This window comes from Perna viridis, chromosome 1 (genome assembly GCF_037379345.1).
Source record: "Perna viridis isolate PV_CMFRI_1.1 ecotype Kerala chromosome 1, ASM3737934v1, whole genome shotgun sequence".
In the NCBI taxonomy this organism is placed as follows: domain Eukaryota; kingdom Metazoa; phylum Mollusca; class Bivalvia; order Mytilida; family Mytilidae; genus Perna; species Perna viridis.
The window spans coordinates 40,366,596-40,379,857 of NC_142445.1; the positions used below are offsets into that span (position 1 = coordinate 40,366,596).

The 13,262-nt window shown below is 35.8% G+C and overlaps 1 protein-coding gene and 1 long non-coding RNA gene across 8 annotated transcripts in view; one reads left to right on the plus strand and one right to left on the minus strand.

Moving 5' to 3' along the window:
- LOC148628751 (uncharacterized) overlaps positions 1 to 11,551 on the plus strand; it is a 32,877-nt gene extending 21,326 nt beyond the window's left edge. Inside the window, exons 4-7 of one of the 3 annotated variants that reach the window (XR_015924353.1) lie at positions 352 to 432; positions 947 to 1,037; positions 1,382 to 1,485; positions 2,969 to 3,232. This is a non-coding gene — a long non-coding RNA (uncharacterized LOC148628751). Of the gene's footprint in view, positions 1 to 351; positions 433 to 841; positions 1,486 to 2,968; positions 3,233 to 11,301 lie in introns of those variants that run through there. The other 2 variants (XR_015924354.1, XR_015924355.1) reach the window with 2 other exon arrangements.
- Positions 11,552 to 12,409: 858 nt separating this feature from the next.
- Positions 12,410 to 13,262, minus strand: part of LOC148628753 (uncharacterized) — a 48,818-nt gene continuing 47,965 nt past the window's right edge. For all 5 annotated transcript variants that reach the window (XM_088593673.1, XM_088593658.1, XM_088593650.1 and 2 more), the window contains 2 exons: positions 13,062 to 13,167; positions 12,410 to 12,550 (listed from right to left, as the gene is read on the minus strand). The gene's annotated coding sequence lies outside the window, so the exon portion shown is untranslated. The remainder of the gene's footprint in view (positions 12,551 to 13,061; positions 13,168 to 13,262) is intronic.

Below are 13,262 nucleotides of genomic sequence, written 5' to 3' on the forward strand. Positions count from 1 at the left end.
GAAACACTAAAAGTTCTTGACTAAGTGTCTATGGAAAGAATTGAAGATCCATCTATTAGTTGAATTAAATTTCAAAAGTCCTAGATCAGATATTAAGGATTCATAATCTGGGAACTAAACCAATTTAAAACCCAAAAATATTTCAATACACAACAGCTAATTACAACATGTTTTTAGAATTTGATGACATATAACAATGCATATTTTCCTGTCTCTAGTGACCATTTGTTTGTATTAACAGATTGTATTATGTGAACATTCAGTCTTTTCATATATTCTACACTAAATTGTTTTAAAACATCAATGTGATAAAAACAAAGTATTAATATAAACTGTGGATGTTTTTTGTAGGTCTTACACTATCTTCCAAAGAGGTACCAGAAAACACACAAACAAATTTAATTAAAATAAATTAAGCAACTAAAGACCAAGGTATTATGCTGTTAATGAATTTCAAATGGAATTTATCTTTTGGTGCACATTAAATAAAATCTGGGATTGTAAATAGATTTCATTCTTCATAATTTTATAGCATATTTAACATTTCAAAACCATACAATTACAGATATTACAGGAATGGAAATATTGAAAATTTAATGAATAAGCTCTTCAGTATTAGCTTATTTTTCAATTTAGTACTAACATTATAAAAATGCGTCTGGAAGTCTCAATTTTCCAAAAGCATATACACAGTTTTTGCTAATTACAGAAAGAATGGCCTTTCCTTTTGCTGAACAATAGTACAGGTCGAAATGAATCTTGGAAACAATTAATTCATAGCACCAAAATGGAGAACAAAGTAGCTCCTTTTAACAAATGTATGTAGTTTTTGATTTAATAGGACAATTCATCTCTAAAGACAAAAATAGCCTGCACGACTTTGCCAAGCCATTTACTCCTGGGAAAGGGAAATATTTCATCAATGATCTTTCTCATTTAATCACAGATAAAAAATTGAGGCTGTCAAGGGAAACCAGCAAACAGGCTAAGTCTGACATGTGGCACAAAGCCAGAAAAGGCAGGATCACTGCATCTAGGTGATAACAGTCTGATAAATAAAATAAGTACATGTTTATATAACTTTTACATATGAACACAATTTAAACAATTTATCTTAAAATCAAGCCTTTACTGATACCATATAAAAGTTTTTCAGCCTGTACAATGCCATGCTGGTCACCTGTTGGTCCAAAAGTCAGTTATAATTGGGAAAAACATTTTTCAGTTGCATTACTTTATTCTTTAAGGATCTAGTTCTGTAAACAACTTTTACAAAGTAAAGGCTATAGTAAAAAAAAATGTCTTATTGCTACCTTTCACAATTATTTACTATACATTCCTACAATAAAAAACATTTATTCACTTATATTTGATATTTCAGATTCTATTCAGTCTACGCTAAGGTGAACACCATACAAGATGTGGCCAAGAAACCAAGTGTTTCACCTTTACTGAGGTCATTGATGGGAGAAACAGGATTATCAGGTATAGCTTGCAACACAAATGTGCAACAAACATATTTTTTCCTATGGCAAAGCTTGCAGAGAAAACTTTACGTATAAGTTGTGAACAAACAGACACCAAGTTCACTATATATACTCAGGAGCGGATTCAGGGGAAGGTTCCACATTTTGGTCAAAATTTCTGTTAAATTCACGCATAATTTTGGTATAGAAAGAGCAAATACCAGCCTGCAAATCTTTCGCCTTTTTCAAAATGCATAGATCTGCTCTGATACGTACTGAAAAGCTAGGGGTTTGATTACTAAATTACTAGTTCAAATGGATTGATGAAGGAAAAGACAATGAAATAATATATTTATATATCATAGGCAGATATAAATATGATTTTTATAAGCATGCAAAAAATTATTATGGTAGTATAAGAAAGTCGACAAAACTAATGTGTATAATCTTCAATATTATTTTAGCCCTAGATGTTCCTCATAGTAATATTGTAATGCGGACTAACCCCCCGCCCCTTTTGTGCTGATTTTACATAGTTTGTAGATATATTTGACAGAAAGGTATTTTGTGTTTAATAACATTTAAATGTTGTTTGTTGTTCATAACTAAGGCTAACGCTTATCTTTGTTGTTTAAGTGAAGTGACGTGTTACTCGTTAGTTTTAGATTCGACGAAATGTCGTCGGTTCTCGGTTGTCAAAGAAGTTTAGCAAACGGAAAACCAGTTCACCTACTGATTTTAAACTGTATGGAAACTTTATGTTACTCCCGTTGTGTGTAATCGATTTAAAAAGTAATTCCAGTCCATTGTCTTCAATAAAAAGCATGGAAACATTTTATTTTGTCCAAGTTCAGTGTTGTTAACTTTTTTATTAGCCGGCACTACCAGCCGTGATATCTTTAGATAAAATGCACTGATTGGTTAATAACTATTGTTGAAATGCCTCTTGATTGGCTGAGCTTTTGTTACCGGACAGTACCGGAAACAGAGAGTCTAGATTACGTCACCCAAAAAGTTCTGAAGTCATCGAGGCGGCGACTTTTAAAATGTCTGAGGTGCTTTCAGAAAGCGCAAAAGTTAGTAGTTGAATAATTGATTAATGTTGTTGTGTTATGAAATCTAGAGACCTAGATGGTTGATATATGTTTGCTGTGGGGCTAGATTTTACTATTTTATTTCTATTTGTTTTGGTGCAAAACTCCAGTGACAAATTCCGGGTGTAAATTCAAGGAGCAAATCCTCGGTGCAAATTCGAGGTGCTATTTATGGGTGCAAATCCCAGGAGCAAATCCTTGGTGCAAATCCTAGGTACAAAATAATGCTGAAATACTGAATAGTAATAGTGTTCATGATCCGTAACTAGCGCAGTATAAATATAATTATTTAAATAGCGATGTATGTCATTGTCCATGTATACTCATGTCAGGGAAATCGTCATAATAAGTAGTCCGATAATGCTGTAAGTTTCCGTGTGTAGTTTGTATAGTTTAATATATATACAGGGATTGTGGTGTTCAATATCTAAAGTTGACAAAGTGTCGTAAGATGTTTGGTCGAAGTTTGAAGTAATGTTAGACCTGTCCAAGTACCCAAAGAGCCGAGCTGTTCCGGTCATTTTCTCAACATTATTTGTGATTAATAAAATATTCATATTTCATTCAACTCTTGTCTTGCTATAGTTCCCTAGCTTTTATCCTTTAGCGCATTTTGGTTGGCGAAGTTTGTAACTCGCTAGACCTAATGCCCTATTGAGAAACCATATTATCTCGATCTTGATGTAACGCAGCCTCCTCCGGTAATTTAACTCTAGCACCCGAGGGGCGGCAATACATTTTTGGTGGAAGCGGTGGGATTAGCTCGTTTTTAGAGTCTGTTTGTTGTTATAACATTTAATATTTGATTCACGAAAGTTGTCATAGTTAAATAAAATGGATGATTCCGAAATTTGTTTCGGCCCGGAATCAAATGATCGGGAAAATCAAGAGGAAACGTTACAAAGTAGCGTAGATTTAGCAGTGAGCAAAACACATGATCGAATGTCTATAGCTGAGAGAATGGTTAACAAAACGACTTCTGAAATGAAGGGTCTGATGGACAAATGTATGTCAGATTTTTCTGATAAATTCAAGATATGTTGGCAAATTTTCAACATAACCTTAATTCTTCGACTATGAGCACCCCTGCTCGTCCAATTCGAAAAAGATATGATTGTGGGGTAGGGCCATTAGTTTCTAATGAAACAAATCACAATAACAGTCACTGAGTTACAAATGATAACTCAAATGGCATGGTAGAAATTAATTGCAAAATAAAAGCACAAATTTATGATGGTAGTGATGATCTGGATGAGTATTTAACTCAATTCAATTTATTGGCAGAATTGAATAGATGGAATCCTAGATCAAAAGCGCTATTATTAGCAAGTAGTTTGTCAGGAGGAGCAAGGGCTATTTTAAATGAAATGACAGAACGCGAGAGACATAATTATGAAAGTTTAGTATCCGTCCTTAAAAACAGATTTGGTTCTGTAAATAGAGCCGAAGTATTCAGAGCTGAATTGCAATCTAGAGTAAGATTTAGAAATGAAACTTTGCCAGAATTGGCTCAGTCTATGAAAAAACTTACACGTCGAGCCTACCCTGGGACATCCGCTTTAGTACGGGATATTTTAGCGTTAGACTATTTTATAAACGCTATTACAGAAACAGAAATTAGGCTCCGCTTAAGAGAAGTAGGGCCTAAAACCATAAATGAGGCTGAAAATATCGCGGTACGCCTCGTAGCACTCAGACTAGTTGGTCGTCAAAAGGGCCGATCCGTTGGAATTGCAGACACAATGACTCAGGGTGGTATATGTCAAATTGATAGTGGGTTAAATCACGACCTTAATGAGTTGAAAGAGGGACTTAAAACTCTTAAAAATGAAATGAATAACATTTAAAGAAGCCATCGTGGGGAGCGGAATGCAAATATTAGACCTTCTCAGCAGAATCGCGGTGCCCAAAATAGAGATTTCAAGCGAAATCAAAACTCTTGGACTTTTCGTAGGCATTTGAATGACGACTGACAAAATGTAAACCAGGCGGAAAACGGACCAATGTCGAGGGCACGAGTCAACTTTCGACATCAGTATTAAGGCCCAACATTATCATTTCGAAAGTATCAGGGGGCAAGGAAAACGGATGTTTTGTTCTGTTAAATGTTAATTCATTAGCTGTTCCTACACTTGTAGATTCTGGAGCTTGTGTTTCTATTTTGAGATTCGATATCTTTGAATCTATTCCGGTCGACGGAAGACCCCAAGTTACGCCTCTCCGAATGAATCTTTTAACTGCGACTTGAGAAGTTTCAGAATTTATTGGTAGTGTACCCTTAGAAATAAGATTAGGTGGTCGGTTATGTAAACACGAGTTTTTACTCGCTAAACTTCAAGATGCTGCCATTTTAGGTACAGATTTTCTTCAAAAATTAAAAGTCGATTTACTTTTTACAAAAGGGTGTTTGAGAGTCGGGAATGAGTTTATTCCCATCTTTACCACACAAGGCGACGAATCGTGTCTTCGCCTGTTAATAGCGGAAAATGTTGAAATTCGCCATCAAGCGAAATTAAAATAAAAAGTAGAGCTTTTGGTCCGTTGAAATACGGATCTGTTGGAATTGTTGAAATGAAAGAAGACTTTGTTGATAAATCTGATTTACTGGTTGAACGTGCCGTAGTGAAACACACGCAAATGATTTTCCTTTGCGTGTCGCAAACCTTAGTGACAAACCAGTGAAAGTATATAAGAACACAGTAGCAGGTATTTTCGAACCTGTAGAGGTTGAGCAAATAGTGCCTAATGAAAGTTCACAAAATCGTGTACGTTGTGTAAAAACGATTGAGAAAAAGTTACCAGAACATTTAGTAAATGTTTAAAAGAAAGCCTCTGAAAAACTAGATAAAGAACAGACCGAAAAATTGAACAATTTTTTATGTTCTTATCAAGACGTATTTTCTAAGTCATCGTCAGATATTGGTTATATTGAGCTCGTTATAAAGAAATACAGGGGACACAAAACCCATAAAACAAAGACCGTACAGGCTACCCTTGGCGAAACGCGAGGCGACGATGAAGGAAATCGACGATATGGCCTCTCGGGGTATCATTGAGCCTTCTAACTCTGCTTGATGCTCACCGGTTGTCATGGTGACAACGAAAGTAGATAATAAAATAAGATTTTGCTGCGACTTCAGAAAACTAAACGCAGTATCCCAAAATGACTGTCAATCTTTACCCCGAATAGACGACACATTGGAAGCTTTAAACGGAAATAAATGGTTTTCAACCCTCGATATGCGTTCTGGGTATTGGCAATGTGGCCTTGTAGAGAACGATTGAGAGAAAACCGCCTTTGCAATCCCCGGAAGCGGTCTATGGCAGTTCCGAGTACTATGTTTCGGTTTAAGTGGAGCACCGCCACTTTCGAGAGGCTAGTTGAAAAGATCTTTTCAGGTTTAACCTGGAAGATACGCATGGTGTATTTGGACGATATCATCGTGTATTCAAAAGATTTTGATCAACATCTGAAAAACATAAGTGAAGTTTGTGATCGTTAAGGCAGTCAAATTTAAAGCTTCACCCTGACAAGTGTATTTTAACACAAACTGAAGTAACCTTTTTTGGCCACAAAATAACGAAAGACGGTATTAGTACCGATAACTCAAAAATCGACACGGTCCGAGATTGGCCGGTCCCGAGAAACGTCAAAGAAAGTTACAGTTTTGTAGGTTTTTGTTCTTATTATCGAAGTTTCGTTAAAGACTTTTCTTCGATTACAAAACCCCTACACATATTGACAGAGAAAGACACAAAGTTTGCTTGGACTGATGCATGTCAACAAGCTTTCAATACTACGAAAGAACTATTATAGCCGCACCAGTGCTAGGTTACCCTGAAAATGAAGGGGAATTCATACTAGATTGTGATGCAAGTTTCTTTGGGATGGGGCAGTCCTTTCTCAAATGCAAAAACAAAGTTGAGAAACCAATAGAGTATTTCAGTAAGACATTGTGTCACTCGAAAAGAGCTATTGGCTATTGTTAAGGCTATCAAAAATTCCCATCATTACTTATACGGTCGAAAATTCATTGTCTGTACCTACCTACGGTGGTTGATGAATTTTAAGGAACCGGAAGGGCTACTGGCCCGTTGGTTGGAAGTGCTTGGTAGTTATGATTTTACAATTATACATAGGGCAGGTCGAATTCATGGGAATGCCGATGGTCTTAGCCGCTGGTCATGTCCTAAGAATTGCTCACGTTGTCTACGAAGGGAAACAGAGACAAAAGAACAGTGCTCAAGAGGATCTGAAATTAAAGCCTACGTTAATAATTCAGATCTAGTGCCTTCTAGTGAGCTTAACACCCCGACCGATACCAACAGTGGAAATAATGAAATTAGGAAGTCACAAAATGAGGAGATATGCACACTGATGCACTTACTATTAATAAGGGCGTATTTGACAACTCAATGAAAACACAGAACGACTCTGTAAACCAACATGACCCGGTTAGCTCACTGAAAATCGTGAACTCGAATAAAGATAAATCGTTGACAGTTCGTGAAACGTCGGTGATTTATCAAATAGAATCGAGTGTGAGCACGAAACTCGAGGGAGTGCTGTGAAAACACGAGGAATGGTGAAGAAAGAATTGATGGAGAGTAAGAATGACTGTAAAAATTCTGAAAATAAGTGGTTGAGCAATAATGCGAGAACAAGAGAGTGACAAAATTTTAAAACTTGTCCGTAATTGGGTAGAGAGTTCAATTAAACCGTTTTGGTCTGATGTCTCAAAATACTGTCCAGAAGTAAAATACTACTGGAATCATTTGGATTCTTTTGAAATAAAAGAAGGGATTCTGTATAAAAAGTTTGAAAATGAACAGGGGGATGAAATTTCCTGGTTGTTAGTAATACCGGAGAGTTTGAACGTTTCTATTTTGCAACATTTATATGATAGTGCAATGGGTTGTGGTCATATAGGTGTTAAAAAGACCCTTAGTAAAGTACGAGAGCGATACTTTTGGTTTGGGATAAGAAAGTTTGTGGAGCAATGGGGTCGCAAATGTGACGTTTGCGCGAGTCGCAAATCTACTGGTAGTAAACCAAGAGCACCAATGTGTCAATATCAAGTTGGGGCAAGTGTGGAGCGTGTAGCTATAGATATTCTTGGTCCCTTACCTACTTCGGAAAGTGGAAATAAGTATTTGTTAGTCATTGGTGACTATTTCACCAAATTTGTACATGCAGTTCCCATTGAAAACCAAGAGGCTGTTACGGTAGCTCGAGCCTTTGTTAACAATTTTGTTTCTTCCTTCGGTGCCCCTATGCAAGTGCATACGGACCAAGGGGCTAATTTCGAGTCATAATTGTTTCAGGAACCTGCAAGCTCCTTCGTATAGATAAAACTCGTACCTCAGTAATGAGACCCCAATCTGATGGAATGGTAAAGCGCTATAAGCGGACAATTTTAAGTATGGTAGCATCATTTGTATGAAACCACCAGAGGGATTGGAACCAAGTGGTTCCCCCCGTCATGATGGCCTATCGGTCGTCGGTGCATGAGAGCACTGGGGTTAGCCCATGTAAAATGATGTTCCGTCAAGATGTCCATTTGCCAGTTGATCTTTTATACGGCAAAAATAAATTGACAAAGGTGACCCCCACAAGTAATATTATCAGTTTTGTTGAAAAGCTTGAACAGCAAATAAATCTGTCAGTTATATGGATGGCCCTATTTTAAAAATGGTTGGGCCATGACTCCAAATTAAGTAGGAGTCTTCCTTTGAAAGTTATAATATAAATTTCATTAAAAAATCCTGACAATTGATCAATCATATAACTAAAGTCATCGCACGAAAACTAAGTGAATATGGACGACGACGACACGGACATCGCTGTCAGTACAATGCCAATGCACATGTACGATCGCAATTTTTTTAAGGTGACACTATTATATTAAATATATACATATATATCGGCAGATTCCGGGTTTGGACATGCTCCATTTCCAATCCCCTAAAAAGCCTGTCAAGTACTCTTCCTTAGGACAAAATTAGTAGTGTGTGATTTGCTAAGAATTTACCTCTATAAGGTCTTTGTTTTTACATTCGTCATAGTTAAAACAGTTTTCTAGCAAAAGAGAATTAACCTGCATAATGGAAAAATTTCTCAGATACAGTCATGTACTCAACAGAAAACATTCGAAATTTTTATACGAAGGGCTTTAAGTCTAAATCCATTCATACTGCTCACAGCTAAAACTTCAAACTCAATATTTCAACTTAATCTTGTATCAAGCAATTTCATCAACTTCTAAATAATTATATACATTTGTAGCCTGAAAAATGTTTCCTTGGAAAAAACTGTATACTACAGTACTTGTTTTGCAGCTGTATAAAATATATCCAGAGGTACTGCCAGTATTATTTGGTTTCAGAACCAACATAACTTGTATGTAAATTCAGCACTTCACACCACAATGATTAAGGCTAGAAACCACTAATTCCACTTCCCATAGGCTTCTATGCTAATTTTACAATATTCAATGGCTTCTCTGGACTTTACCTTAACTTTAACCTGCAGAGGACTATATATCAGCATGATTCCACATATGTCAGCTCACAATCCTCAGAATGGCATGTGGGGTTAACAGACTTGCAATGCAGTCAGGGGATATCATAGGGAAAGGGGAAGGAAACAGAGAAATATGCCGCAAGAAAATGGCGATTATTTCCTCTCGGAAAAGCTTTGGGTTCTTTAAAAATGCCCGATAAATATATAAAGTAACGCTGTGTTCTCGCTAACGAGATGTTCATTTCATTGGCTGTAAACTAAGCCGAAACATAACGAATATTGTAATTAGCCACGTGCATAACAGCCTTGTTTTTTTAGGTTAAACCTCTAGATGCGGCTTCCTTTATATAATAATTTACAAATAACCGTAGACATTTATTTGAAAATTTAAAAAAAGCAATTACATATGTCCAGGGGGTCATTTTTTTTCTGTAAGTGGAAAACGGGGGTTCAGTTTTTTTATAACTTCAAAGAGGGGGGGGGGGTCATTTTTGCACATGGATTTCAAGGGGGATCCAAATTTTTAGTTAAGCAGAGCATTACACCAGTCAAATTGAAACATATTTTCCCACCATTAAACATTTTATTTCATTGTCACATGCATGACGGTTTAACGTCCGAGCAGCAATATTTCAGCTATATTCAGACGAACATGATCTCTGGTATGATCAAGCTCACACATCAACATAACCATTAGGACCTAAAACATTTAGTTATTAAATCAAATTGGTCCGACTTATCTGCTGACGATTCAATTTCCTTATCAATATCTTGAATCTCATGAGCTGTGCCTGATTCTGTTTGGTTTTGATCAGACTTTTCCAAAGTATCAAGTTTTGGAATTGAAGACTTGAATTTTTTATTATAAGAATTCTTTAACATCTCAACTGTTTTTGCTTCAAAGAGTATTCAAGGGAACTACGGTTATAACGGTAATAAGAAGAATGTTATCCAGGGACAAAGACCAGACATGGAAAACAGACGTACAAAGAACATGAAATTTTGTTAAAATCAAATATACAAATTAACAAAAGCAAATTAGCAACTATGACCCCACTAAAAACGTGGAGCATGGACCAGGTGCGCCGGTAGGGTAGGCGTCCTCTGCTTTTCTTGAAACCCGCCGAGTTGCTCATAAAAAGTCAAGTCCGGATTAGACGAAAGAGGAAAGGAAAACCATGACACGTTGAACAAATCAGTTTTCATGGCGCAGATGGATACACCGTAGCGATCCACGATTTCATGATGACGACCACAACATAAAACTTCTATAGGGATGACTTCAATCTTGTAGCAACACAACCCTGTTTCAGAAGTTTATTTGTTTGAATTCTAGCGCGATACAAAAACTCTGCGTAGTTTCGGTAAGCTCTGGCATAATGTAGGAGTTGTTATATGAAAACTCCATACGCATGTTTAATAGAGGGGTATCACATTTAAAAAAAAAGTTTTTTAGGGGGATAAGAAAATATCATGGGGGGGGGGGTCAAGAAAATTTTATGATTTCAAAATTACCAGTCCCCCCTCCCAGGTAAATAATGATAAATTTCTATATCCATTTGAATCGTAAGGGGAAAGAAGGGGGCTATATAGTCAAATTTTGTGTCCTGGATCTTTTTATGTAATATTCAAACCAGAACCTTTTTTTCGCCTATTGCATCTTTGTATTTATATAAAATCATATATCATTGTCCTGCCTTTTTATTTCAAATGTAATCCTAGCCCCGACCCCCACTCATAAAAATCAACATGGTTACGGAGGCGGATTCAGGTGGGGGAATGGCGGGCGTGGCCCCCTAAAATTTGCAAAGCATGTGTTGTCAGGGGTAGATTTAAGCGGTTTCAAGTTAAATTTCTCGAAAATTTTACCACAAAAGATATCTACATTGCACCCACTCTATAATATTTCAAAAATTTAAATTCAAAATTTGTGTCAACTCGCTCCGCTCGCCAGAATTTTTACTGTGCGCCCCTATCTAAAATCCTAGTTCCGTTTCTGTTACTCTATACCCCAGGATGGCACCAAGTCAGAAAATAGCTTGCCAGACAACCTCTAGCATTGTTGGAGTACAACACGGTTTGCTACATAAGCATTGTATTGCTTTCTTATATATATATTTCTTTATTTCTTTTATGGAGAATATTAAGATAGTTTCAAAACAGGCAACTTGTTTCATACTAAACGGTTAAAGCAAAATATAATGAAAACTATTTACAGGTGAGTGAACAGGGACGGCTCCAGACACTTTGAAAAGGAGGGGTGCAAGCCAATGTGATGTTGATGTTAAGACATTATTTTCCATGTTTTGTCAATTTTACACATGAAAATGACTAATTGTCTGGTAAAAAGGAGGGGTGCCAACACCCTCTGATCAATGAACAGGTATTACCAGCACAGTTGACTAATAATTATCATTCGATAAGATGTCCTATTAAACAGGTGCATCATGAGCTTATGGTATGATTATCCTCACCTCAACATCTCTCTTAACTTGTGAACAAAAAAATCATAATTTACCAGTCTGTAGAGTTTATACAAGGAAACCATGAATTCAGATCAATTCAATGTAAATTATAGATACAAGTACATGGCATGATTATGATTAGCTCAAAATTCAACAATAAATCCTTGTTTTTCAAAATTTTAATGTCTGTGAATGTTTATATTTTATTCTATTTACCCTTGGAACTTGTTTTTTTTTCATTGATTGGTTGTGGCTTCAATGCATATTGCAATTATTTCTTGCATTTCAGGACAAGAATGTTTTACTGTATGAAATGATCCTGCTTTATACTACTCTACTATTATGACATTTTGAGGCGGTTTCATAGTGCTACCTCACAGAATCAACAGTTGCTTAGCCAAATAGTTGTTACACAAAATTACTTGTTTGAGAAGCAGTGAAAGATTTAGCACTCACTAGTCATAAGTAGAAAATTTAAATACATGTACCATTTATCTTTGCCAATGAGATAGTCATTCAAAAAACCAACAAGTAACAAATAAGCTTCTACAAGTGAAATCACCACATGGTTATCAATAATGGGCAAACCACATACCATTAAGCAGTCTATAAAAAGGCCCAAAAACAAATAAAGTAAAACTATTTACAAAAGACCATAATCAACCTAATCTACAGAAAACAATGAAGTAATTTTTTAGCTCAGTTGATAGAGTGACAGCTTGCAGTGCAAGGGATTTTAAGTTGTATTCCAGGATGGTACTGTCAAGAAGTGTACATGGCTGTTATTGTATACATGCATGAAAGTGACTTTTACTTTTGAAGTACAACACATTTAAACCTTGTACATTTGCATAAGAAATATGATTTTGAAAATCTTTATTTTCAAACTTCAGCTTCATATTAGCTTTCAATACAGTGCATGCAGAGATTTGAACAGCATTGAAGATCATCTACATTCTACATGTATGAATTCTTTTCAGTCATATATATGCCATGGATGACCTGGAAGTATAAAAATCAGTAATAAATATACATAATACTCATATTCAAAGTTATTGTGATTCATGATTCCTGTACTGAAGTAGACCTCTATTTAAGTAAACCCTACATTATATGGCTCATTGGATGTTTTTTTTCTTCAAACAAAACATCCCATTATGCTAAAATATTATGTCTATGTTACAACCTTCATTTAAGTGTCATGGGAATTGTAATGCTACATTTTAAGCGATAAACACATATGGGATCTATCTACATTACACATGTAGAAATAATACAAATACATTTCTAAAATAAATTGACTAATGAGAGTTTCTAGTGAACAATCAAAAGACTTTGGAAGTGGGGGTCCAAGCTAAAAATTTCCTCTTTTTTGCAAACAGTTTCCACATTACTTCCAACATTTCCCAACAAAAGAGGTGGGTCCTACCTTTGGAACACCCCAAATCAATATTAATTTTTTTTCAAAAACAAAAGGCATAAAAATATTGTATACTGAACCTCAAATACCTACACAATCTATTCTCATACTTCATTTGAACAGAGCTTCCTGTTATGTATGACTTGTCTGGTAACTTGTATCATTGGTAGTTGAACATGACGGCTGCATCCAAAATTTTCTGGAAAATATCAAAACATATTTCCTTTTAATATGGAAAGAGATACTGAAAATCAACATGGATAGACTTTTATCATACTGTGATGACTATGGTAT